Raw genomic sequence first — 9,378 nt, 5'->3', positions numbered from 1 at the left:
GGAGGATGCAGTCTGAGATCGGTTGAGACCGGAAGCAGCTGAAGGTGACGTCACCCGGTGTTCTGTGAGGCTGTCAGGTCTGGAGATAGAGCGTAGTAGCAGAGGTAACTGCACAGGAAGCAGGGAGAGTGTTGTCAGAAAACACTGAGCAACCAAGTAGGCAGATACAGCAGGAGATATCCAGCTGAAGTTAATCCCTTAGTAGAAGGGGGAAGGAAACAGCTGAGTTCAGTAGCAGTGTAAGACAGGCTGATACAAGGGTGTGACCAGAATACCAAGCAATGTATTCTGGGAGCACCTAGACTTTATAGGATTATGGGATAAATGTCTTAAAGGCACAGTACACATTACACACACACACATATAACATTGTTTAACATCCAATTAGTGTTGTTATAAGTATACAATATATATATATATATATATATATATATATATATATATATATATATACTGTATATGTTAGCATTTTGTTATATGTGACTTTATTAGTTCTTATAAAAATTATTATTAGGTGTGTATCATTATCTTATTAATCTAATGTCAGTACTATTATTAACCTTTACACATATTTCTATGTAAAGGCAAATGCTATAGAAAAGTTAAAGAGACAGTTTTATATTGATATTGCAATGTAGATATAATTTTACACTTCTTCAAATTAAATGATATTTTAAAAAATGTTTTTATATGGATTGTTTATTGTTAATTTAATCATTTTTTTAAAAAAGTATGATTAATTCTTATGGGAATCTATAGTGATCGTCAGCTTTGTATTTGCTAATAAAGGAATAATCCTTATAATATCCCAGAGATTCTATTTTATATTTATATATATATATATATATATATATATATATATATATATATATATATATATATATATATAAAATCACAATATATACCTCTAAATAATAATGGTTTAACTCTAATTATTCCCATATTTAAATAATTATTGATTTCATGCTCGTCATTGTTAGGGAGATTCTCGCAGCACAGTGCTCTGTTATCACTTGCTGTATTCAACGTTGGCATCAGCTCTATGTGATATCGATAAAGCGAGTCTGCAGGTTTTCTTTCAGTGATTATTAAAAGTGAGAAAGAGGGCGCCACATAGCGTGATACTGTTGATACAGGTTCAGAAGGCAAGGAATTCAAAAAAGGCTTACCGAACAGCTCGGCACCATTCTGTGACCGGTGCTATCAGGCAGACTAACACTCTCAGTGGTTAGCACACTGGGTGGCCTCGGATGAGATGCAGGCAGGTGGATCTCAGCGTTGTTGGATTAGCACACTGGGTGGCCTCGGATGTGGTGCAGACAGGTGGATCTCAGCGTTGCTTAATTAAAGCAAATCAGCGTCTCTGCAACATATGCACTGCAGCCTCCAATGGGTTTTAGACATAAAATACCTCTCCAGGTAAGGTAAATGATCGTGAGCGACAACTTCCGTGTAATAAAGTTAAAATCTTTAATCAATCCAGGTTTTTGCTACGCGTTTCTAGACCAATGGTCTTTTCCTCAGGCATAAAAACAAGGGATAAATTTACAAGTACATTGCAACCTTATATACAGGTGATTAAAAAACGGAAGTTGTCATAGTTTTAAAAAAGAGACCAATCATGGCCAAACAAACCCTATGAATCTTATCGGCATTGATTGCAAAATCTGCAGATTGGTAGCCAGTGTCGGCACATGTTACAATGTCGTTACAAAATGTTTCTAAACAGTTTCAAATATCTGTTACTGATTTTTGATATTGAATATGGAATGTTTGTAGAAAAGAGTATGAAAAAAGTGACTGTAGTTGTTTCTCACAATTGTGTGTGTATGAGAGTTGGTATGTATAAAATAAAACCTATTGGAATTTTAAATATTTGAAAAGAGTGTGTGGTATTATTTGGGACTGTTGTGAGAAGCATAAAATGTGATTAAAAGAAAACTGTGATTAAAAGAAACTTAATCTGGTTGTGAAAGGGAATACAGTGGTTCCTAGAATTGGGTTGCAAGAATTGATAATTTAATTTCGAACCTCACGGCTATGGAAGTAAGTACACTGTAGTTTTGGATATATGTGTATATAGATGATCTGTGTATAATAGTCTTCAGTATTTTTCTGAAATTGATTCATCGGTGTATTATCTTTTTTGATAACATATAGATCCAAAGTTTGTTAAATTAACAGTGGTATAAGTGTTATGATTCCAAATAATAATAGTAATAAATTGTTAAGGAATAGATTGTTAAGTATGATGTACCAAATGAATGTGGAACAAATTAGAAGTTGACATCCTATAGTTTTTGTGCCTACGGTACAAAATTATATGCCTCATTGTGAGTGAAATATGTATCTTCACCACTTAATCTGTTTTGCAATGTATGTTATTAATGTCAAACAATGAGTGTTTTGCTATTGTATATATTTGCCACTTGGTGTATTGAGAATCAAAGAATAATTGGTGAGTGTAAAAGTATTGTGATATGTTTCTATTAAACTGGAATTGTGGGAACTAAGTCGTAAACTGATAGGGCTGATAGTATTTTCTAATATATAATATCTGGCTGAAAATTATATTAATATGTAATGAAAAATAAACCTAATTGAAATGCCACTAATCGCTATGATTATTATATTGGTTCCTAATATATTGATATATTTTGATCTAAATCCTAGTGTGAATGTTATTGATAGTTTTTGATCTTGTCAGTTAGGGATGTCAGAATAAGGTGTGTTTATTATTGTTTCTGGATGTTAGTTGAAGGCTGCTAGGTCTAGGTTCGCATTTAAACCTTCGGGAAATAATGTTTTTAACTTGAAAATCCAGAAAGTTTCTCGTTGTCTGAGTTTGTTGGTTCTATTATAGTCTACTGACCTGGGAATAAAATCTATGGGAATAAATTTGAAAATGTGGGGGTTGCCTTGGTGTTTTGTTAGACAATGCGTTGGAACACTATGTTTGATTTTTGTTTTCTTGCAATTTTTGCAGTTGCGAAAATGTTCCCCCCATCTTGTTTTGGCTTTCCTGGAGGTGCGGCCTATGTATTGCAGGCCGCAAATACACTCTAATAAATAGACAACAAAAGATGTATTGCAATTATAAAATCCCTGAATGGGATAAATTTCTCCGGTGGTATGAGATTTAAAGGTTTTAGTGCCGTGTTTGATATATTGACAGGCCTTACAACCAGTTCTTCCGCATTTATAAACACCCTGTAGCCCAAAAATACCCCTCTTGGATTTTGTGATGATCTTGGATTGTTGTTGTGTATGTTTGACAATTTTGCTGGGTGCTAAACTGCTTCTCAGGGTTGGCGCTCTCCTATAAACTATCTTTGGTCTTTCCTGTACAATATTCTTCAAAATGGGATCTCTTTGGATGACATGCCAATGTTTGTATATAATCTGATTGATTTTTTGAAAATGATTATTGTATTGAGTGATAAACATAGGATTACCCTGATCTGTTGGTGTATTGATTAGTTGATTTGTTTTTTTATTATTATTGTTGTTGGATAATATCTCATTCCTGTCCAATCTTTTGGTTCTGGTAAGAGCATGGTCTAAAATGTGAGCCGGATATTTTCTTTCTATAAATCTGTTGTATATAGTCTGGCTTTGTTCAAGAAACATGTTGTAATCCGAACAATTCCTTCTGATGCGTCTGAACTGACTATACGGTACATTATTAATCCAACTCCTATGGTGATTACTATGGTATTCCAAATAGCTATTGCTATCCACATCTTTGAAAAAAGTTTTAGATATGATAGTCTGATTGAGTCCCCAACTGAGTGACAGATCTAAATAGTCTATTGATTCAGATTGTATATTGGCTGTAAAGGTGATTCCCATATTGTTGTCATTAAGTCGAGTGATAAACGATTCAGCTGATTCTAATGTCCCGTCCCAGATAAATATGAGGTCATCTATATAACGGCCATAGAATACCAGGTTCTCCCCAAGATCCGCATGGTAAATATATACCTCCTCAAATAATCCCATAAAGAGATTGGCGAAACTTGGGGGAACCTGGTACCCATGGCTGTTCCCTTAGTCTGCAAATAAAACTGATCTAAGTATAAAAAATAATTGTGTTGCAAAATGAACTTAATGCATTCTAAAATATATGCTCCTTGTGTTTTGGGTAAATAAGGGTCCTGTTCTAAAAAATGTGATACTGCCGTCAATCCTAACTCATGAGAGATGTTTGAATAAAGTGAACTGACATCACAGGTAATCCATAATTTCTTTTTATTGGTAAGGGTGAGGTTTTGTAATAACTGTAAAAGATGAGTACTGTCTCTAATGTATGACGGAAGAGTAATAACAAATTTTTGTAAAAACTGATCAATGTAGAATAATAAATTATATGTGAGGTTGCCTATCCCAGCTATGATAGGACGTCCGGGAGGGTTATTTTTATCCTTATGTATTTTTGGAAGATGGTAATAATGAGCGATACTGGGATTGTCTATTCTAAGGAATTCATGTTCTTCTTTATTTAATATACCCTGCAAAGAGCCCTTGCCTATTAATTCATGATATGATGTTTTGAAAAAAGGGGTCGGATCTCTGGATAGAATTTGATAGTAGTTAATATCCCCTAGAATTCTCTCTGCTTCTTTAGTGTAGTCTTTATAGTCCTGGATAATAATCCCTCCCCCCTTTCTTTCAGTGATGTATGTAGTTGAAATCGCTCATCTGCATAGTAGCGAAAATCTGCCATGTTGATAACCTGGGTTATCACTCTCGATTGGAGGATGCAAAGTTATTGCCAGCAGTGGGTTCGGAATTAAATACATTTTCAGAAGACGATTTCTCCTAAAAGGTAAAACAAAGAAGCACAATACTAATTACAAAAAGATCAAACATATATTGATATGGCTATTGCAGGTCACTGATGGAAGACAGTGCTTTGAATATTAGAAACCCACGGTGATGATTCCCCATTAAATACAGGTTACTCCCATGTAATGCCCAGCAAACTCCCATGGAAAAACTATATATTCATCATGTCTGCGATCGACTTTGTTAAAAAAGACAAAAAATCCACTTCCTATTAAAACTATAGCAGCTATGAAATATATAGTATAATGTTAGAATATGTATGTAAACTGTAAGCGTGATTGTACTAATCTTCTATTATGCCCTTAGGTGTGTATTTTTACTTATGTTAAGATTGTGATTGCTAGTTCTCGATATTCATATTTACATTATATTGAGAACACACAATAATGTGATCATGGTTTTAATATAATTTTTTCATAATATTACGATCACGATTGCGCAATTGTGTTTTTTACATATAATATTGAGATTGCACTATAGAAAACATGTTCTATATGAATAATAATATATATATATATATATATATATATATATATGGTTCTATCTATATTTATATATAAACATCAATGTATATTAATTAAGAACACTTTGTTATAAAGCAATCACAATATTATAAGTAAAATTGCAATATTATTAAATATGAATTTTAACAAATGCAAAATTGCAATCGCAATATTGAGGAATATGAGGAATATTACGATTGTGTGTTCTTAATATAATTCAAATATGAATATTGAGAACATGCAATTGCAGTATTAAAATAAGTAAAAAATAAACGCCTAAGGAAACAAAAGAAGACTAGTACAATCATGCTTACAGTTTACATACATATTTTAACATTATACTATACAATACATAGACATTAAACAATGTATACACATATACATACAATCCTTCAGCTCCTATATGTGTTTTATTGCTATGTTTAATTTACTATTGTATTGTACGAACAGGGATTTTATTTCTGTTGACACATGCAAATTGTATTGTCAAACAATACTGGGGGATCATTTACATTACACCTTCCATATAGGTTACGATGCATCTTCATCCAGACGGCATCTTCTATCTTCATCCATCCGGCGCGGAGCGGCTCCATCTTCAAGACATCCGACGCAGAGCATCCCCTTCGTTCAACGTCTTCTTCAACAATGAATGTTCCTTTAAATTATGTCATCCAAGATAGCGTCCCTTAGATTCTGATTGGCTGATAGAATTCTATCAGCCAATTGGAATTAAGGTTGAAAAAATCCTATTGGCTGTTGCAATCAGCCAATAGGATTGAGCTTTCATCCTATTTTCATAGGGCTCTTAGATTAGGTGTAATTAGTTTAAATATTTCATAATTATTTTTTTTTGTAACTAGCGGCTAGATTTAGAGTTCTGCAGCCAAAGGGGTGCGTTAGCTACGCATGCTTTTTTCCCCCCGCACCTTTTAAATACCGCTGGTATTTAGAGTTCACAGAAGGGCTGTGTTAGGCTCTAAAAAGGGAGCGTAGAGCATATTTAACGCCACTGCAACTCTCGATACCAGTGGTGCTTACGGACGCGCCCAGCTTCAAAAACGTGCTTGTGCACGATTCCCCCATAGGAAACAATGGGGCTGTTTGAGCTGAAAAAAAACCTAACACCTGCCAAAAAGCAGCGTTCAGCTACTAACGCAGCCCCATTGTTTCCTATTGGGAAACACTACCAGAGGCCTAGATTTAGAGTTGGGCGGTAGCCGTCAAAACCAGCGTTAGAGGCTCCTAACCCTGGTTTTTACTGCCCTCTGGTATTTGTAGCCAGTCATTAAAGGGTCTAACGCTCACTTTCCAGCCGCGACTTTTCCATACCGCAGATCCCCTTACGTCAATTGCGTATCCTATCTTTTCAATGGGATCTTTCTAATGCTGATATTTAGAGTCGTGTCTGAAGTGAGCGTTAGAAATCTAACGACAAAACTCCAGCCGCAGAAAAAAGTCAGTAGTTAAGAGCTTTCTGGGCTAACGCCGGTTTATAAAGCTCTTAACTACTGTGCTCTAAAGTACACTAACACCCATAAACTACCTATGTACCCCTAAATCGAGGTCCCCCACATCGCCGCCACTCTATTAAAATGTTTTAACCCATAATCTGCCGACCGCACGCCGCTGCCACCTACGTTATTCCTATGAACCCCCTAATCTGCCCCCCTCAACGTAGCCTTCCCCATGCCTACACTTATTAACCCCTAATCTGCCGACCGGACCGCGTCGCTATTATAATAAAGTTATTAACCCCTAATCTGCCTCAATCCCGCCTCACTAACCCTACCGACACGGATCCAACCTCTTCAAGCGATGCCTACTAGCCAAATGACGGTTCCTTTAAATTATGTCATCCAAGATGGCGTCCCTCGAATTCCGATTGGCTGATAGGATTCTATCAGCCAATCAGGATTAAGGTAGGAAAATTCTGATTGGCTGATGGAATCAGCCAATCAGAATCAAATTCAATCCGATTGAGCTCGCATTCTATTGGTTAAAGCTCTTAACTACTGTGCTCTAAAGTACACTAACACCCATAAACTACCTATGTACGCCTAAACCGAGGTCCCCCCACATCGCCGCCACTCAATTAAAAATTTTTAACCCCTAATCTGCCGACCGCACGCCGCTGCCTCCTATGTTATCCCTATGAACCCCTAATCTGCTGCCCCTAATACCGCCGACCCCTATATTATATTTATTAACCCCTAATCTGCCCCCCTCAATGTCGCCTCCATCTGCCTACACTTATTAACCCCTAATCTGCCGACCGGACCGCGTTGCTATTATAATAAAGTTATTAACCCCTAATCCGCCTCACTCCCGCCTCACTAACCCTATAATAAACAGTATTAACCCCTAATCTGCCCTCCCTAACATCGCCGACACCTAACTTCAAACATTAACCCCTAATCTGCCGACTGGAGCTCACCGCTATTCTAATAAATGTATTAACCCCTAAAGCTAAGTCTAACCCTAACACCCCCTCTAAGTTAAATATAATTTTTATCTAATGAAATAAATTAACTATTATTAAATAACTTATTCCTATTTAAAGCTAAATACTTACATAGAAAATAAACCCTAATATAGCTACAATATAAATTATAATTATATTGTAGCTATATTAGGATTAATATTTATTTTACAGGCAACTTTGTAATTATATTAACCAGGTACAATAGCTATTAAATAGTTAATAACTATTTAATAGTTACCTAGTTAAAATAATTACAAAATTACATGTAAAATAAATCCTAACCTAAGTTACAATTAAACCTAACACTACACTATCAATAAATTAATTAAATAAGATACCTACAATTATCTAAAATTAAACCTAACACTACACTATCAATAAATAAATTAAATACAATTCCTACAAATAAATACAATTAAATAAACTAACTAAAGTACAAAAAATAAAAAAGAACTAAGTTACAAAAAATAAAAAAATATTTACAAACATTAGAAAAATATTACAACAATTTTAAACTAATTACACCTACTCTAAGCCCCCTAATAAAATAACAAAGACCCCCAAAATAAAAAAATGCCCTACCCTATTCTAAATTACAAAAGTTCAAAGCTCTTTTACCTTACCAGCCCTTAAAATGGCCCTTTGCGGGGCATGCCCCAAAGAATTCAGCTCTTTCGCCTGTTAAAAAAAAAACATACAATACCCCCCCAACATTACAACCCACCACCCACATACCCCTAATCTAACCCAAACCCCCCTTAAATAAACCTAACACTAAGCCCCTAAAGATCTCCCTACCATGTCTTCACCTCACCGGGTTCACCGATCGGTCCAGAAGAGGGTCCGAAGTCTTGATCCAAGCGGCGGCTGAAGAACTCCATCATCGGGCTGAAGTCGGAAGTCCATCATCGGGATGAAGTCTTCTATCAAGCCGCATCTTCAATCTTCTTTCTTCCGGAGCGGAGCCATCTTCTTCCCAGCCGACGCGGATCCAACCTCTTCAAGCGAAGTCTACTAGCCAAATAACGGTTCCTTTAAATGGCGTCATCCAAGATGGCGTCCCTCGAATTCCGATTGGCTGATAGGATTCTATCAGCCAATCGGAATTAAGGTAGGAAAATTATGATTGGAAAGCTAAGTCTAACCCTAACTCTAACACCCCCCTAAGTTAAATATAATTTTTATCTAAAGAAATAAATTAACTATTATTAAATAACTTATTCCTATTTAAAGCTAAATACTTACCTAGAAAATAAACCCTAATATAGCTATAATATAAATTATAATTATATTGTAGCTATTTTTATAATTATATTGTAGCTATTTTCTGATTGGCTGATTCCATCAGCCAATCAGAATTTTCCTACCTTAATTCCCATTGGCTGATAGAATCCTATCAGCCAATCGGAATTCGAGGGACGCCATCTTGGATGACGTCATTTAAAGGAACCGTCATTCTGCTAGTAGGCGTCGCTTGAAGAGGTTGGATCCGCGTCGGCTGGGAAGAAGATGTCTCCGCTCCACTCCGGAAGAAAGAAGATT

At 35.7% G+C, this 9,378-nt stretch overlaps 1 long non-coding RNA gene across 1 annotated transcript in view; it reads right to left on the bottom strand.

The window, feature by feature from the left end:
• Window positions 1-4,234: 4,234 nt before the first annotated feature.
• LOC128638448 (uncharacterized) overlaps window positions 4,235-9,378 on the bottom strand; it is a 34,533-nt gene continuing 29,389 nt past the window's right edge. Inside the window, exon 2 of the long non-coding RNA XR_008399094.1 lies at window positions 4,235-4,821. This is a non-coding gene — a long non-coding RNA (uncharacterized LOC128638448). The remainder of the gene's footprint in view (window positions 4,822-9,378) is intronic.

The sequence above is a fragment of the Bombina bombina genome, chromosome 1, assembly GCF_027579735.1.
Source record: "Bombina bombina isolate aBomBom1 chromosome 1, aBomBom1.pri, whole genome shotgun sequence".
Classification (NCBI taxonomy): domain Eukaryota; kingdom Metazoa; phylum Chordata; class Amphibia; order Anura; family Bombinatoridae; genus Bombina; species Bombina bombina.
This window is presented reverse-complemented; position numbering and strand designations above follow the sequence as displayed.